Source organism: Drosophila elegans, unplaced genomic scaffold (assembly GCF_018152505.1).
Source record: "Drosophila elegans isolate 14027-0461.03 unplaced genomic scaffold, ASM1815250v1 contig_149, whole genome shotgun sequence".
In the NCBI taxonomy this organism is placed as follows: Eukaryota; Metazoa; Arthropoda; class Insecta; order Diptera; family Drosophilidae; genus Drosophila; species Drosophila elegans.
Window position 1 is genome coordinate 15,937,089 of NW_024545513.1, and position 19,721 is coordinate 15,956,809.

The following is a 19,721-nucleotide window of genomic DNA, read 5'->3' on the forward strand; positions in this document are numbered from 1 at the left end:
GGAAGTCAAAGGTCACGGACAAGGGGCTTTAAATATTTGCCATTTCGTAAATGGGTCAAAGGCTTTTCATGCGTTTGTTTCTATGGTCAAAATAATAACACTGATAACTTAGCTTTTCCGTTCTATTTTCTATTCTATTAAAACAATGTACAAACCCATTGAATACTATATACACCAATTAAAAGAGTCTTTAAATGCTTAATTTGGATGCTACGCAACCACTTAAACGTTTGGTTTATGGTCGCTTGTAAAAATTTCTTTTAAATGCTTTTTAATTTCCTTTGCCTGCGATATTTCTGATTTTTTGATTATCACCGAAATTTGCCGTGGCACAAGTCACGCGACATCGGCTGTGATTTCTGATTTCTGACTTCTGATATTTGCCAGCTGATTTGCGATTTCTGACGGCCTTCGATTTCGGGCAATCTTATCGGTGAAGAACCGAATGAAAGGTGGCTAGAAGAAAGCAGCAGCCAAAGTGCAGCCGAAAGCCGAATTCAAAATCGAAAACCATATCGCAGCGATCGATGTCAATTGTCAGCGGTGCCCAATCAAATCGCGTATACGACCCGTGGGCGGCACTCGAGCGAAACGCACACAAAACGGACACGCGGAACAAAGTTGCTAAGTTAATCATAAAAAGCATTCCCCATACAAACCGATTTGGTTTTGGTCGTTCATTAAGAAGCCGCTAAAAAGTCGGTCTAAATATAGAAGTCGATGAAAAAAAAAAAAAAAACACTCGGAGGGAAAAACGAAGCTAAAAATGCCCTTATCCAATTAATCTTGTAGGAAATAGGAGTATTTATTAGATTTATCTAAGTATTTTTAAATATGAGTGGGTAGTTGTATTTGTAAAAGTTTTAAAATATGAAGAATTTAGTCTTGACAGCTAAGTGTCATAAATACCTTGAGGCAAAAAGAGGAGGAACTATATTTATCGCTAACTATTTATTATTATGAGTCGTAGGTTGAAGGAAAATAAACAATATTAAATGCATCGTCTAAAATTTTTAATGCTTGATTGTATGTCTATTTAACACTTGGAGCAAACACAAATTGGTAAAGTTGCACTTTAAAATAATTTCAATTTATTTTAATTATTTAAGAATTTATTATACGTCATATTTTAACCTTAATTTAAGTCATAGGTAAATATCAAAAAATTTTAATTAAAACATTAAGATTCGACATGCTTTCCAATAAACTTTAAGTTTTTCTTTATGCCTTTAAAAGCAATTAAATTCAAAAAGTACTTGGTGCAGATAAGCAGTTTTTAAAACCTTAAATTAAAAACATTTAATAATTGAACTGCAAGCCTTAAGTTTAATTATCTTAAACATTTCGAATTTTAATAAATTTTAAGATTTTTAGTACCCATCGATAGGGTATCAGAAAAGTTTTTATCACTTGGGTGGGGCTGAAGTCCAAGATAAAAAATTCTAGGACACAACTTTCTTTTACCTCTGCTCTAGCAACCCCTTGACTTTAGGGATGAAGACTAAAAGTAAACCAAATCTGTGGGCAAATTGGGATTTCTTTGCCTGTCCCAATCCTTTTTTTTTCCCCGGCCCAAAAAACCGAAGCCAACAGCTAACGCAAATATTTCATTTGGCAAATTGCTAGCTGACCCTTGGACTGCCCTTATAATTACTTAGTGGTTCGAAGTAGAGTGCGGCTTTGCAAAGTAGGATTAGTGGAATTTCGATTTTCAAACAGTGCACCTACCAAATATTAATCCACAATAATTCCATGGATGTGAGAGAAACATTTCACATATATATATATTTATGGGCAGCAAAACGATATTCGACGAAATTCACTTAAAGTCTGAACATTTTCTCGCGTTTTTTGCCAATTGGCAATTGGAAATTTGCGACTTGAGTCTCGTTATTCGTACGCTATTCAATTCGATTCGATTTGATTAGGATTCGATTTGATTTGATTTAATGTGAAACAAAAGGCGGCGAAGCGGTTTGGTTTGGTTCGGTTCAACGAATTCCGTTGACGCGGCGCTGGGAACTGATTTGAATTTTTGTTCGGTCCGACGACGGCAACGTTGGGGATTGTCGATTGTCTCGCCGTCGATCGCCAGCGGCAAATAGCAAATAGCAAACAGCTGACAGAGGCAGAAGCACCAGCGGTTGGAGAATGCAAAAGCAGGCGGCTTATCGCTGGCTGATAAGACCAGGTGAGAGTTATACTCGGGAGAATCGCGTAGAATCAGTAGAGCCAGTAGGGCCAGGAGAATTGCTAGAGTCCGTAGAATTGTAGAATTGTGAGAATCAGAGAGAGAGAGAGAGAAAGAGAAAGAGATATGGATCTACTTGAGATCAGTGACTGCTTGTTGATTTGATTTCCCGTTTCTCAAGTGGCCAAGGATCCCCTCATATCAATGAGGTCATATACTGAAAACAAACAATCGGAAAATACGCCCCCACTGGGAGTTGGGCGACAATTCTTTGGCCTGTAAAATATAAAAATTTTAATATAAATAGCGCTCGGTTATTCCGGCAGTTGGGACGATAAGATAAGAATCGCCCCCAGACACGATTCTCTACTTTGAACTGGCAGGGAAATCGCCTTGAACTTCTTCGTCGGCGAGTGCACTCATAACACACTCACTCTTCCGTACCTCAATTCATTCATTTACACTGAGCGAAATATTTGACTGGGAAACATTTCAAGTCAAAATACATAAAGTGATAATACATATAGGTCCTTAATTATATGAAAATGAAATGTGGCCATATAAATATGCCTGTGTTTATTGTTTTAAAAAGCTACATATATAAGTGTTTAAGTTAAAACAAATATGTTTCGTTATTTCTGTAATTTATATAAATCCTTTAATAACATGTAACATGCAATATCGTTGTTTTGTTAACGCTTTCTTAAAAAATACTGGAATTTAAGGAAATTTCCATCAATCATGAAGAAAAACTACAAATTTTGCTTATACAATAACATGAGATCAATGTCAAGTGCATTTAATGCTTAGTATGTATTAACTTAATAATTAACGCTTTTATTAAGAATTAAATTAAATTAGCTAAAGCTCTGAAATATGCAAATAACAACTCGATAATAATAAATAATAATACAAAATGTAAATAATACAATCAAAGAAATTTTTAATATATTATATTCAAACACACTAGAACAAATTGAAGTCAAAAAGTTGAGTATATATGTACTCATTCGGCGGTGTTTGCACACGACAACGCAAGTGAAGACCTTTAAAGATGTTTATGACACCTCAAGATCTTGTAGATATGTGACAGATAAGGTATACGACGGTATGATAAAATGTCGAAACGCTGACAAAAGCAGTTATCTTGAGATTATTATCTGTTCCTGTACACCCAGTCGTTCGAAGATGGCCTTATCCTCCCCTAAAGCGCAAATATATGTGGTATAATATATTCCAGGACTTGATTTGGCAATTAAGTTTGCAGTCCTTGGCCATTCCTTTGATTGGCTTTCTCCCCTTTCTATTTACATTCGATTTTGGCCCCTCAAATAGAGTGACGGGCCTTCGTAAGTTGACTCACTGGCTCACTAGCTCACTGGCTCACTGGCTCACTGGCTTGCATAATGCATTCAGCAATTGGGGACAGGAAATTGGAATTCCGTTGGCAGCCATCTCGACGCTACTACACTACAACTACGGCTGCCTGCAAATCAAATTCCAAATATTTGTTTAATTAAACTCTCTTGGCAGCCGCATCAATTTCCAGCCAACGACAACAAAAGCGGTAAACTGTTAAGAAGTTTTTGAATATTAATTAGCAGCAAAGCCAAAGGCAAAGCCAAAGGCAGCAAAGCAAAATCCAATGGCTGAGAGTTATCAGCCAACTGATAAATTAAGGGGATTTTCAGGGGCGGTGCTCCGTGGGCGTAGAGCACCAGATTCACCTGCGAAGTTACCAACGATGAATCGATCTGTTTTGCCCATAACATTGCTCCATAACTGGCATAAAGGTGTTGATGAGCTGAACTAAAATATGGCAAAAACAGAAAAAAAGCCCAAGAAGTGGAAAAAACCAAAACTTCGGTGGGCAGTATTCATTAAAGTTCAAATTTCTTGACGAAAAAATAATTAAGATTCATATTTAAATCAAATTAAATTAAAAATAAGTTTTAGTTAGATGAAAAACTTTATAAATACAACCACAGAATAACGGTATGGTATAATCGACTTCATTCTTAAAATTAAGTATCTGTTGAACTGGGCAAACTATTATTATTCTATTATATATTATTATTATATATTATATTGTTATTTATCATTTTTATTCAAAGCGCTTCAAGACAAGTCTTTTGCATTAACTCACTAGTTACTATTTTAAACAAATAAATATAATAAAATGCAATAAAATAAGTAAATATAAATATAGATAGCAGTAAATGTAATATAAGAACAGGAAACAGGGAAATTTATACCAAAAACATATTAAAAGGGAAACAGTTTTAAAGTTAAATAACACCATCGTTCACTTTTAATAAAAAGGAGTGGTCAAAGTAAGCAAACATCCTATTAAATAGTAAACAAAAAAAAAAAAAAAAAAGAATGAAGCTTTTAGTTTCTAGCTAATTGCTTTAAGTTTGGTAACTATTATTGCCCTTTGCATTTCAGCTACAATTAAACTCAAAGGCAGGAATATTCAAAACTCCCACACCGAAGGTGGCAAATTGGAGCAAATTTATTGAGTTTTTGTGGTTACTCTCGTCCTGTGACTCGTCACTAGCTGCAAGAGCACTTTGCAGTTATTCTTCTGGCCCTTTAACAGGATCCTTTAAATCCTTACCACCGGCAGAAGGCAGAAGGCAGACGGCAGACACAAAGCAACTGAGGGCCAACGAGTGGCCAACAAAGTAATGCAATTGCCCAAGCCCAGTGGGCAGTGGACAGTGGGCAGTGGGCAGTGGGCAGTGTCATGTCCATGCTCCATTCCATTCCCGGGCATCCAAAATATGATTAACTGTCAAAACAGGGCGGTGGCACAGTGATGTGGAGTGCGGAGAGCGTGGGGTGCCGGAGTCCTTGGTTGCGGTGCGGTTTTCCATGTGGCTGAAGTGACTGCATTTGTTGTCCTTGCTGCTCACGCCCATGCCACGCCCACAAAATGGGTGCATTCCAACTGCACCCCGACCAGCCAACGAGCGCCAAAGTGTAAATAAGCACTTAAATTTTTAATGAATACACATGAAGCTGTATCCTGGATCCAAAAATGGGCCAGTGTTCAGGGGATATACTACTATACTACTACGGTATGTTATCCCCAGGAACGGAGCGAATGGATATTTGGTATAATGGTGTCGCCAAAATGCAATCAAATCAAATGCATTAAAATTGTCCCCGCAAAACATTGACTTGTGGAACGAACAAGGGAAACGAGGCGAATACTTTATGCCACAGCCATTTGATTTTGGTCACTCGTTTTATCAAATCGCAGGAAACTTGGTAAACTACTACTACAACTTGGTAAACTACTCTTTAATTAGTCCAGACACAGAACATGTTCTCAAAATGAAAATCAACAAGAACAGTTGTTTAACAATAATAAAGAATCTTGAATTTGTTTTAATTAGGATTTAAAGTTTATAGTCCACTCACTTATGCGAAAAGTGATTGGAAATGTTGTACTTAAATTAATTAATTAATTGGGCCTGAAAATGTTGGATATGTTTTTTAAATTTATTATTCCTTTTTTTGCTCATGAACAAATTTTTTATAAATATAATATAATATAATTTAATCATAGTTTTTCCCTGTGCACTCTTTTTTATGCAGGCAAAGAAAGTGGGCGTTGGATGGCCAACTGAAATATGCATGAGTGGGTACTGAGCCCAAAAACCTGGACCTCGTTAGGTTTATCGTTTGCCCGCATTTGAAATGCACAAAGGCCATTCCAAGGAGCAGAAGGTGGGCTGGTAACAATAACTGAAAATGCGATTATAATTAAGCGGCCTACACAAGGACAAACGAAGGCGTTCGAAAAAGATGAGAGGAGACATGCGACTGCGAATGGCATGTATAATGCATAAATGGAAATATAATCAAGGCATAAACATGGCGCACACAAAACACACATATATCATAAATATATATATATATATATATAAAAGCACTCGCATTTAAGCCGAAAATCCGTTGGCAATCCGTGGCAAGCAACATGAGAGGTACACCCCAAACCACCTTTGACCTTTCGCCTTCAAGTCAATAAAAAATGCAAAAACGTACAAAAACTCTACAGAATTGCTTAGAAAATAATAATAATAATCAATAGAATTAGAATAGTGTTTAATTCGGATAATACCTAATCAACATTGATATTCAAGAAAGGTTAATTCAAAAACCATTTTACAAAAGGGATGAGAGAGAAAATATGAGAAGCACTTAATCGAAAAACCTTCTTAAAGGTCCTTAACAAATTTAAGATTTTATCCGCAATTTAAAAACACATATCCCTCTGCAAACGTAGAGCAAGACCCAAAACTCGAACCAAATAAAATGAAATAAAAACAAAGAGATTATAGCACACACACTTAGGCTGGCACACAGGCACCGACAATTACTTACTCGGCTACTGTGTGTGCCTTTCTGTGTGTAATAATAATAAGCTGAAAGCGAAAAATCAATTTAGAAAGACATTGCCAAGGATAATGAGCACTGCCACGGAGGTCTGATCGGAGTTGGGGAATTCCGGGTAAACGGAGCCAGACAGTGCCTGCCATCGCAATTGCAATCGCAATCATCACTGCCCCAGTCACCATCACTCCCGATTTCGAGCCTCCAGCTCCAAGGAGCAGACATCACAAATCGCGTACTCATGGGAGCTCTCAATCGGATTCGTGGAGGGCCTTTCTACATACTCATAAATTCCAATAATCGCTTACTTTCCCTGCCTTTCACATATATGGTACATTGTGAAACAAAAAAAAGTTTGAGATGAGTTCAGAAATATTAAGGCTACTAAGCTTCAACCAACAATTTCTTGGAAAAATCACTGGCTTATTATATAAATGTCATTCGATTTAAAAACTTAAATATATTGAAATTATTATCATATTTAATCTAGTCATTTTTCTTGTAGTATTTTAACGTAGTTAATATTTGTTTCTAAGCTATAAAAGACTTTTAAATAATATTGCTTCTGAAGAAAAATGTAATAATTGTTAAAATTTGAAAATCAAGCTTTAAAGTAAATTAATTTATTTATGTTGAAGTTTACACTTATGTAGTAACTTATGATTTTAAAAAACGCCTTTTAGCTTAGAGATTGTGAAAGAATATTTAAAGTCTTGACTTTAAATTGATTAATAAACTGGGTAATAAAAACTTGTCAGTCGTTCATTTATTTTGTGCCCGCAAAGTATGCAACGGAAAGTGTTCAGATCGTAATTGGTTCCAATGAAGCGTTATTTGAAAAATGACGATGTCATACATACTTCAGTATGTAGTGTGTATGTATTTAAATATGAGGAGGATATATACATACAACTAGTCGATGAGTTGGCATGAGCATGAGATTATGGCATTTCCCTCTAAAGTCAATAGCACTTCCGACGTTTCACACTCTGCTGCACTCAAAGTCGTGGCTCTTTTTCCGCTGCATTTTCCCCTTAGGCCCCTCTCCCACCCCACTTTTACCGATTTTCCCACGCGAATTTTCCGGGCTTTCTTACTTTCCAGCTTTACCCACCCTATTCACATCCCTCATCATTCAACACTTTGTCATTGTCAAATTGTTGCGCCGTTTTTTGTAGCTGACGTCCATTGTGATTTTCCGCCTTTCATTTTGATTTTAGATATAATGCACTTAGCACCTGCCACGCCCACTCGCATCATGACGCCCCGTATTGCAAGTGACAAGTTTGCTGCGGCACTCAACAGCGTTTCAACTCATCACCGAATTCTTTTTTGGCTGCTCTTATTGCCAGCAAACACTTGAAATACCCTTTTGGATGAAAAGGATCTGGTACCACTTTTAAATATATAAAAACCCAAGAAACCAAAAATTTTAGTTATCAATATACATACTTAACTTGGAAAATTCAAATAGGTTTTTATATGGAAATAATTTAAAAAATTGGATTACTTTATTATTTTTAAAAAGTTAATTTTTAGAAAACACTTTTAGGGAATCATTAAATTTAAGTAAAAATATTTGTAATAACAAATTCCCAACTGTATTCTACTTGCAAATTTAATAATGATATAATTTTTTAGTAAACAAAACTAACCCTTTTATTTTCGTAAATATATATTTTTTTAGTAACATCCCCTCTAGAGTATTCCCTTTGCGGAGCATCTATTTTTGCTGTAACTATTACTGCGTTTTTTGTCACTTTTAAAGCCCATTATATTAAGTGCAAAATGGCGTTGCGAGCTCAGCATTCAATTAGCGCCACTTTTGGTGGCAAAAAAAAGACTCCCAGAGGAATCCTCGGAGGTCCTTTAACGAATATGCAAACAAATACACACTTATGCATGAGCTTGCATTTGTGATTTGGGTGAATTTCCTTTGATTAAAACTGAACATTGCACGACATTTGCTCTGACGGGGGGCTGAAGAGAAGACAAAGAGGTACTTCCTTTGGAAAATGTTTGGCAGGCGCAGGGAAATGGAAAATGGGACAAGGGACAACATGGGAAAAGCCTTCGACAGAAACACGCAAATGCATTCATGTGGATCCCCAACCAACTGACAGGCAATCTAAGGGAGACAACCGGGGCTGGTGCAAGGTATAAGTGTGGTGTGAATCTAAGATTTTGCAGAGAAGCAAAACGAAGGACATATTGACATATTAAGCGATGGAATTGATTTTATTGCATTTAATTTAATTACATCTTTGGGGGGAGAAATCAGAGGAATTATAAATGCAACCAAATCCTATTTTCAACATGAGTTGGGCCAGTCTGCATGCATTGTTTGCCAACACAATTTGAGTAGTCGTGTTACTCTTCTTTTGTAGTCTTAGGCCAATATCAAGCATACGCCACGTTGTACGTCAGTCAAGATGAAACCGAAACTGGGGAGCGAATGAATGTGATGATGTTCCGGATCAGGTGCCAGTCTGATTGTTCTCCGTAAATCCCTCATTGTGGCTTTATAGGCCAACATTAAGCATACGCCGTGTTGTGCGTCAGTCCGATAACAATGAAATGGGAACTGTCTATATTGTTTTAATCCGTTTCAGGGAATTTAAGAGCTAATATCAAGTATGCGCCGAAATTGGTCACTTCACATTATGACGTTTCGTATGAACAATGCTGAGTGTTAAAAGGATTTAACTTAAACTGAGAATTAAGTTGCTTTTAGGTATTTCAGCTTTAGTGGTTAAATATCAAGCATTCGCCACGTTGTTCGTCAATAAAATGGAACTCAATGTAAGGATGACAATGACAATTAACAGGTGCCATCCGGATTTATCTGCTTCGCTCTGGAACAATCCATGGCTGCTGCTCCTTATATCTGGCCCAATATCAGCGATGTGTGCTGCATCACTCCGTTTGCCCACTTGGATGACGTCTCTTCAAGGCGTCTGACAAAAGTGGTGACTGCGTTGGCAACCTTATCTGCACCTTGGCCAAAAAAGAGAAAAATTGTATGACAAGACGGGGAAGGGCCAGCGGGGAGATAAACAAATTGACGAACATACGAGAATTGTTGACGGTGGCGAGATAAGCGATAAGATCTTCACTTGTAGCTGGCTGCTGTGACAGATTCACAGACAAAAATACGAACAATTTCTCTGTAAAACCGCTACACAGTGAACAACATTTTTCTATTTTGTTTTTATACCCTAAAATCGCATGATTAGAATGAATAAAAAGTCTTATAATTAAACATGAAATGATAATTATGGTAGCTTAAAATGTGTATGGCACTTCAATTTTTTGTTACTTTGCTTTTTATTGATTAATAAAAAAATTGTAGTTAGAATTTTAAGTTAACAAATATGTTTGTAGTATTAGATATAAATTTAAAATATTTTGTTTTCAACAGTAAGTCAAAATATCGAAGTACATCAATATAATCATTTCTAGTTTTACATTTTAGGTATAAAAATTATATTGAAATATTTTTTCCCGTGCATTAACATACCCACACAAATGCAACGAAATTTATCTGTCTTTGTTGCGAGAGAGGCGATGTCTGATAAAGAAAGTACTGAGCCCGTCAAAGCTTGCCAAATATTTAAACTGTTTGGAATTGCAGCTATTGTCGCTGGGTCACAGATGAAACCAGTTGAGCGAACATGAAAGATTAAGTATTCGAGATTAAAGTTTAACCTGAACAGACATCTTTATAAGTAATATGTGCTTTTAAGATTTCTTTTTAAATAACTATTAATTTAATCTGCAACAAAACTAGATGCAATAGTAAAAAGGTAATTTTTAAATATTTAATTAACATGTAATTATTGTAAAGCTTTTAACAAGTGTCCAACTATTTTTTATATACTTATTTGCTTGCCATTTTAAAAGTATTATTAAGATTTTAAGCTTTTAAGCTTTATTTCTATAACAAATTTTAAACGCAAAGTTAAAACAGAACACAATGAGGGAGGTTTTAAGCTTCTAAAATAATAACCTATAAAACATACAAAATTTATAAAATTGAGTACAATGAATGCAGAAACAAATACGTATTTGCTGCCTGCATTACCTATGCACACATTAAATTCACTGACTCACTGAACTGTATAATAAATAAATGCATATAAATTAACATCTGTTTTATTTGTACAGCTATGATAAAGTCAGAAATGAAGACAGATGCAACTGGCTGAGTTTCTGAATTACCTGAAATCACCTGTCGGTCAGATGGGATAATGCGATAATGCTGCGCCAACACTTGTCGCCACCTGTCAGACTTCACTGCTCACTTCGCTGTCGCATCGTGGGCAAGTCACTCATAAGTCAACCCCCCCTCACACCATCCCCCACATCCCCCTTAGTTATACATATCACCTGTGAAATGCACTCATTTCAAAACGCATTCCACCGAATGTGATTGGCCATTTTTCAATTTTCAGCTCCGTTTGGCAAGGCGCAATAAAATTGTTACTGTGACTGTGACCTTGCCCCCGCATCTCACCTCACCGCCCACCACCTGCCACTCCCCTTTCAGTGTTAGGCAAACATCAACAAATTTATGGCAGTGTCGAGCAAACAAACAAAAACAGAGACAACGAAAGAGAGAAGGCTCCGGTTTTTTGTTTTTCGTTTTGGGCCAACAAATGTGGAAAATTTTGACTCTATTTGCCCCGATTCGTACCGCCCAGACGCCCAGCGAAGCTCCTACCTCTCGAGATGATCCCTCTGCCCCCCATACAGCCCCTTACACTCCCCCTCTACCACACACCGGTTAAGCACTTTGAATGACTTTATCGTGTTTTTATCGCTGCAGCATTTACCTGCCCGCCTTTGCTGCACAGAGAGAAAAATCAATTAAGCTTATAAATGCCCATAAAATTTTGGAGTAAGTTAAAAAAAGAAGAAATCATAAATAAATTGGGTGCAGATAAATAAAAAAGAATAATTTCTTATAAGTATTTTTATCATTGCAACGATAAATTTATTATTCTCGCGTTGTGTCGTATATTTTTAATGATTTCCTTTGAAATTTAGCAAAGTTGGTTATTTTAAACAAATAATTTAAAACAAGTAATCTCTTGCTAAATTATATATATATATATATATCTTCTCTTATAAAATATTCGGCCAACATAAAGTATGAGTTACGATCCTTAAATTTAATTTAAATTAGTGTATGTGGTTTAAATGGTTATAAATTTTTCAATTCTTCTTAAGTTTGCAATACTTTTTGCTCTGTAGACTTGTTCTCATTCTCGTTTTCGCTGTTACCATTATTATTTTATGAGAATTACTCTCAGCCTGACAGATTTATGTGGCAAAGGTCTCACTGCCCCTCACACATCACCCGTTGCCCTGCGTAACCCATGGCAAACTCTGTCATCTTTCATTGCGCCGCCTAAATGCTGCTTAAATTCTATTAAATCGCTGGCTCAGTCGCAGTGGCTTGAAAATTCCGGGGACTCGTTGACGTGCCAAGTTTGTCACGTAGCCGCAACGTGGGCACCAAAGATTTGCCCCCGTCCCCATTGTCATTTGCCATTTGCCAATGGCACTGCCATTCCCATTCGCATCCCGAGTAATCGGAATGCAGGAGTTCTCCTCCAGTTCTAATGAGGCAGCTCGTTTGGATGTTGACTGGTCAGTTGGTCAGCCGGTCAGCAAACAGGCAAACAGGCAAACAGTCTACACTCGGGTAGATTGCGTGCCGCAGAACTTAATTAATTGCCCAAAGGTCGGCCGCTGGCATCCCAGACATTCACTGCCATCCGACAGCCCGATGAAGTGTTAAGATGGAATATCTTCCCGCCGAGGCATGCGGATGTACTCTTCTCTTACAGAGAGAACATATATCTTAAAAACTGGCAATAAATTTGTCATAATTGGCACAATACTTGTATATTTTGTTAACATTAAATAAGTAAAATAGAATAATAATAAGTCAACAACTTTTAACATTGGTAGTATACGAAAGTATTACATAAATATGAAAGCTTGTTTTGCAGGCCAGTGAAAATACAATAATTTAAATCCGTTTTAATTAAGTTTAACACTCGTAAAAATCATTGGACGATATCGTAAAAATGTCAACCATTCATAAAAATATCTTACTTATGTTGATACAGAGTATATAAACATTGGATCTTATCTTAGTGCGAAATACCATCATCGTTATTGGTAATCGATTGCACATCGATATTTGAAATAGTAAAAAGCATCTCATTCACAATGCGCATACACATTGATTGAATATTGTAAGAGTTTCTATTCTTATCAGACAGAGTGTGTTTTATTGAGTTCACGTCTTAAGCTTGTATATTTTTATACACACTGTAAGTGATATTTACTACTTTTCAGTATGCTTTCTATTGTTACGACAAACAATACTGCTTTTATTACTGGACAAGCAATATGTCAGTTCGTAAAACTCTAACAGCTCTTAAAAGTCTACTGAGAATGACTTGAATCAGAAGCCAACTGTTTGCCATTTGGTGTGAAATATATTTTTGTTATTGACTTTTTCTTGATATTTCCTGCTTAAATTTCCACCAATAGTTTTGTCGCTTCTACCCCCATAATTTCCATGCAGCAGATGGTGAATGAACCTTTTTTTGGGGTTCTTAATGTACCCCGATTTCGGCACAGCTGCCGTGAAAGACATTGGGTTTTCGGCTCCAGATGCTGCTAATTTCAATCGGACTTCTACTTCGATTACGACTCATGTTTGTGGTCATAAAATCGCAGTACTGCCAGGAGAACACCAAATGTTTAAGGGAAATCACATTAGCCGAGTGCATCTGTATCCTGATGGCATATCAAAACACAAACAACTGCGAACAAACAATCTAATTTTCCATTGAATAACAAACAACAAGCAGAGTCCGAGGCGGCATAAAGAAGTCAAAGGGAGCCATACAAATCGAATATACAGTACCTTTTATGTGCAAAAGAAAGACAAGTGGGAATTTTTACATTGAGCCCTAAACAATATTAGATTTCTTTAGCTAGATTGATAAACAAATAATTTTAAAAAGTAAACCTAAGTGATATAAAACATATATTAAAATTTAAATATCTTTTAGCCTATTTATTATAAACCGCATTTTTATTACTTTTGTAAACTCCTTGAATAAATTTCGATATCAAGGGCAAACAATTTTTTTCACTGAAGATGTATTACATTTTCTTTTAGGTGTTTTTGAGGTAATATAAGGGTAGTGGTATGTTAAGCAAATCATTTAATGGATTCTATTAGAAATGTGCCAACTTAAATAACTGAAATAAAATCACATGTAAGAAAAATAGTTCAAAAATAAAAAAAAACACTAAAAAAAGAAGCTAATTGCAACTATTCTGCAAAGCTTTCCCAAGCGGATCTGCTGTATCGAGCTCTGACTGTACTCCAAGCGAGGGCAGTAGATTAAACACAAAGAATCTTCATAAAAACACGATGACCATAGGTCGGTCAGCAAGATGAGATTGGTCTACAGAGATGGATGGTAGGATGTGGCAGGAAATGCTGGACAACCGCAAAAGGCAAATTGAAAATAATGCGAAATAGGAGCAGGATTCGCAGGAGTTGTCCAAGGAGGAGCAGGAGGAGAAGGAGGAGGAGCAAACACGAGGAGCCATCATCCGACGGCCACTTGAGATTGTTGCTAATTTAATTGGATTTATTTGCTGCGTGCTTGAAATTTATGATAAGGCCGAGCCAACGGATGACAGCGTTTTATCCGCTGGCAAATCGCTGAAAGCTCCCGAATGGGATATCCAGATTGGGGTTTATGTCCCAGAAGAAAGCCAAATGGGCGGTTCTGGGGGGGGGGGCTTCAGCACATCTTAAATTGATTTTTTTTTTTGGGCCGGATAAAAGTTCTTCGAAAAACAACCGCAAATTAGGTATATTGATGTTTATGACAGAGACTGCATCAATTTCCTATTGTATCTTATTCTTAATATGAAATAGAACAAATTGATATATCCCTTATACAAATTATGCTACCCCTTTAAGGTGATCCAACACATTTAGATTTGGTTGTTAAATTTGTGACATATCAAAGAATGAATTAATATCTAAACCAAAAGCATCGATAGTTAAACATTCACAAAGGAAATTTATACATTCGAAATATACATTTTGGAACTTTTACACATTTACATATTAACAGCTTAATAATTCTGCTTATCAAACAATATGTTGGTAATATTTAAATCGTTTTTTTTCTGATATTACTACTTTTCAAGTTTAAAATAATTATAATTATATACAGTAGGTATATAAACGAATCTTTGAGATGCTTTTTGAGGCTCTTTATAAATATTTCAGATTTCACAGAACCAAACATATGTTTTCCAAGGGATTACTGACAAAAACAGTGAGATATTCTTTTAAGGACACCCACTTGACATTCCTTTCACTAGGAGCATATTGCAAATGACATTCGACAAATCCCCGCCATTGGCAGCTGCAGGCTATTTGCCGCCCACAAAGAATGTTCGCCCACTCTTCCGCCACCCACAATTTTTGATGAGTTGCAAAGACGGCTGACGTAATAGCACCACCACCACCCCCTTATCAGCTCAGAGCCGAGTTTATTTTTATCGCACTGCAGATTATGAAATTCTTTTGGTAGAAGGAATCTCTGTGGCCCATGCTTTCCAAAATGTCAAAGGTGGAAGGTAAAAGGCAGGTGAAGGCAGACACAATGCAAAGCAATCTGTCAAAGGTGTCAAAGCCAAATTGGGCCACCAAACCAAATGAGGCAGCAATAATTTTTTGACAATTGTTTGCCTTACAATCCCTGGCACCTGTCACGCTTCATTTAACAACAAAAGTAGCAAGGAAAGGAACAAATATCCTGCAAGCCAGTGTTGCCAATTGCGAAGCACAAAAATATGTAAGCACCACATTAAAAAAAAAACAATTTAAAGATTTTTTTTGCTGTTTAATAATGTACTTACAGATCCTTTTTATTATTATTTATATTACCGATCAGATAGTGTGTTTTTAAAAATTTCAAAGATAATTCTTTAGTAAATTTTTTACCGTTTTAAAAGTTGCCAATACTGCAATAAGTTATTTATATTGGTTATGTTTCATGTCATTTAGTATTTCCAGAGATTTAAAAACTCTTAACAACGTATTGAATACTGTTGATCTTAAAATCGTTTCTCACAGCTTTGACAATTCATTATACTTTCTTAACAACTTTGAACATTTATAATATATATATAACCTGAGTAGCCTATGATAATTTTGTTCTTAACTTTTAAAAAGTAGTCTAAGTTGTGCAAAAACAAAATAGGTGCGAGCAACTCAGATGTCCCACCTTGCGTATGCGTATTTTATTACCATATGTGCCCATTTAAACATGGCTTAACCTCACTCATGCACTTTTCCGCACTCATCGCTGGAAGTTTATAGCTCATTATGGGGCTTAATTGTCGCAAAAGGACGAGGGAAGGAAACCATAGACCAGGTTGCGGAGAAACGTCGGCTGACTTGGACCTGGGCGAAACTTTTAATTGGAAAACTTTCTGCATACGCGCAGATAAACGCGCCTCAACTCGACAACCCATTCCATCCAGCATCCCTCATATGCAAATGCATGCAAATCAGGATACAAACGGCTTAGTCCTGGCCGCGACTCAGCGACATTGCCATAAATGTTTTATGTTAATTTCGACAGCTGCTGCTGTGAGTGCAAAGGCGTCGGGAGCTTCTTCATAATGATGCGGAAAGATCGCATGGAATGGCAGGTCGAAGGAATAGGGACAAGCCAGTGTTTGGAGCTGGGGGAAAACAGCTGTTGGCTGGGCCCTTGGCTGGATGTTACTTTACAGGAAAGGTGTTAAGAATTCTTCACCCCAGACATCATCCCTTGAATAGAAGTATTTTAATATTTGTACATGGGGAAATAAGGATCCATAATGTATAGTTATCGAAAAATAACATACATAAAAGTACAAAAATTAATGGCCAGTTAATATACCTTTAATGTTAGCTAAAGATAAGAATGTTTGTCTCATTAAATAGCTAAATATTTATATTTAAACACAAAAATAAATCATAAATAGCTTAAGCATATCAAATCAATCGAAAATAGTAAAGAATTTTAGATAAGTATTTACCGGAAACCATTAACTCTGACTCCTAATCTGAGATGTAGTTTAAGTGTCCCCCTGCGGACCTTTCGTCTGACTACACAATCAAACTGCGGCTCAATAAAGGTTTGGCGATTACAGATTATAGGTTTGAGGTGTGACTGGGATGAGGGGGGCTTGCGGTGCACCACCTTAATGACCTTGGCCCCGCCTTGACCCCCGATTGCGGCCTCCATGACAACGTCAAAGTCATGAATTCACAACGAGAACATAAGAACTTGAGCCCAGTGACGACTTGCGGTCTTTGGCGGGACATAATTGCCATTGATTTAATTGGAAATTATGGCTAAGAGTCGGCTAATGCTACTTAATTGGCCTGCTTGTTCCTCGTTTTAGTTTTGTAGAAAACACTAATTAAAGCTGTATTTGCTTATGAAGACACTTTTAATGACACACTTTTTAACTTTTAGAGTATTAAATTGAAATACTTAAAAATATAACCCCCATACCGAAGAGTCTAAGACGGGCTTATTTTTAAGCCACAAAAGTTTTTTTTGATACTTTCGAAAGACCCATAAGTTTAAAATTCATGTAACAATAGTTTATTTTCTCTAAAAAAGGTTTACAAAATAAAAAAGGTACTTAATTTACTTTTATTTAATGGGGAGAAATATAAATGGATTCATTTTAATGAATTCATTTTAATGAATTAAAGGCCCCAAAAATTGTATACATTTTTAAAAAGGTTATATTAAATAATTATTCAAATTAAATAAATTTATTTAATTCATTAATGCATAAGTGTTTTTAGTCTTTCTTTAATATTATATATGTTTAATTTTTCTCGCTGTGCATGTAGAACATGACAAACTGGAGAGACGTGTCAGTTTTGTTGGTAACATGTTGCTCAGCTTAGGCATAATTTTTGCATAGTTTGTGATTACAATATTTTGTATGGCATACTGGCCGGCGCCTGTTCTTTGTCTCTTTATCCTTCGGTCTCCGCTTGTGTTTTGTGTATGTCTGTATGTTTGCCAGTTGTCCAGCTCTCCCGTTGACCTGTTTTTCTGCCGTCCAGTTTTCCCCTTTTCCCATTTTCCCATTTTCCCATTTTGGCCTACCTGGCCCGAAGCTGCTTGTTGGCCACTTTTGTTTGCTCGTTGTAACTTTAGTGCTGTGTCAATTTCAGGCCACGACATTGCGACACTTTCTTCGCCTTCTGTTTTCCTTGAACCACCCCATCCACCACTTGGCTCATTGTTATTGACTATTTATTTTTCATTTAGTTTATTGCGGATCAAAGCTGTCTGTTTGTCATTCTGAGTAACATTAAAAAAAAATGAGCAGGAGGAGGAGTGGAGAAAATCGCGCTAATGATTCCAGGCACCTGGCCATCCGCCTTCATTAAAAACGCATCAATCAAGGAAAATCAATGCCCGTACAACAACAGATTCGAGCTGACAAAGACAAGCAGCGATGATGACGATGAAAATAACCAGAGTTGAAATAGGAATGGTCATGAGTAGGAGCACGAGGATGTGGATGAGGATATTTCAATGGCAATGTCAGGGCGAGGACAAGTTGATGTCAAATCGGCCTAATTGCCAGTCGCCATCATCATCACCATCACCATCACCATCACCATCATCATCATTATCATCATCATCATCATCATTATCGTTATCATTCAAGTCGGTCGAGTCAGTTCAAGACGAGGCAAATGACCAAGACACTCATTAAGCCCTCGATTGAATCGCGCTTCGAGTGCTCCTAATCCGCAACTGGTGCACCCCGCAATTAATGTTAATCATTCACCCAGCTAAGTATCTCAATTTCAGACACTTCTCCAGATTAACTCACTTCTGATGGAGCACCAAATGTCTGACTGCAAACGATTTTCAAGTCCTATCACCGAGTGTCTTATCTTTTGTCTAGTTCGAGCTGGATTTTATTTGTTCTAAAATAAATTAAGTTAATTGGAAAGTATTTTTGACAGCTTTTTCTGCTTTGTAAATTTGTGTTCCATTTATCTCAGTCATTTAATAAGAAAATGATTTTGCAGTCTTCAGAATATTTTTCATTTTATTTTTTTCTTTACGTTTTTTTAAGTTTATTGTGCTAATTCCTTTGCATTCCTCATCTTTGTTTTTGTTATCCATAATTCTTTAGATATCTTCGCTAAAGCTAGATAAGCTTTCGCTTAGCTTAACCTATTACTGCCGTTTTTATTTCGGGCTTTTATCCTGTCATCCTTTACAGATCAAGCATACGCCGCGTAAGCCAGCGCAGAATAAAATCGAATTTTGCATTTGCAAATTTGTAGCTCCAGTAGCAAACTTTTCATCCAAAAAGAAACGGGTTGGAAATGCAAATTTGCTCCCTAATAACATGCCAACCAACAATCTGACCGAGAAGCCAAACACAGAAAGAAATCCAAATTTTTAATGCAAATAGTAAAATAATACAAACAAAAAGGGTGTGGGATTTCCGTTCGTGACAAACGTAACTATTTTCAAATATAAAGTAAAACAGACGATTTTATCTTAAAAATTTAAGATTTAAAAAAAGGAATTTTTGGTTTTGTTAAAATACATTTATTTTTCTCTCTGTGCAAAAGCACGTTCATTCAGCTTGGCATGTTGGGTTCAACTCGACTCGACTCGACTTGGCTGGGCTTGGCTTGGCTTGGCTTCGGTTGGATGAGGATGTGGATATATGGATGTGGATGTAGTTGTGGATATGTGGACATGGTCGACCCACTTAGGAGCGCTCGCGATGGAGCCGCTGTCGAGGTTGTCGCGCTCCTTTTGCCGCATAAATCATGTGCCAAAAGCACAAAGTCCTGCCGAGACGCAAAAGTGGCAGGATGGAGTAGGTGGTTGGGTGGGGTTGCGTGGTATGGTAATGGGTGGCTGGATGGCTGGATGACTGGATGGCTGGGTGGCTCAGCTCCTGAGGTTCAGCAATGGCTCGAATGAATTTGTAAACAGGTGCAAATTAGGTCAAT

At 36.8% G+C, this 19,721-nt stretch overlaps 1 protein-coding gene across 2 annotated transcripts in view; it reads right to left on the reverse strand.

The window, feature by feature from the left end:
* Positions 1–19,721, reverse strand: part of LOC108137623 (adenylate cyclase type 9) — a 47,746-nt gene that overhangs the window by 11,906 nt on the left and 16,119 nt on the right. Inside the window, exon 1 of one of the 2 annotated variants that reach the window (XM_017259396.2) lies at positions 1,729–2,091. The exons of the other annotated variant lie outside the window; for it this stretch is intronic. The gene's annotated coding sequence lies outside the window, so the exon portion shown is untranslated. Of the gene's footprint in view, positions 1–1,728; positions 2,092–19,721 lie in introns of those variants that run through there. 2 annotated transcript variants of the gene reach the window in all.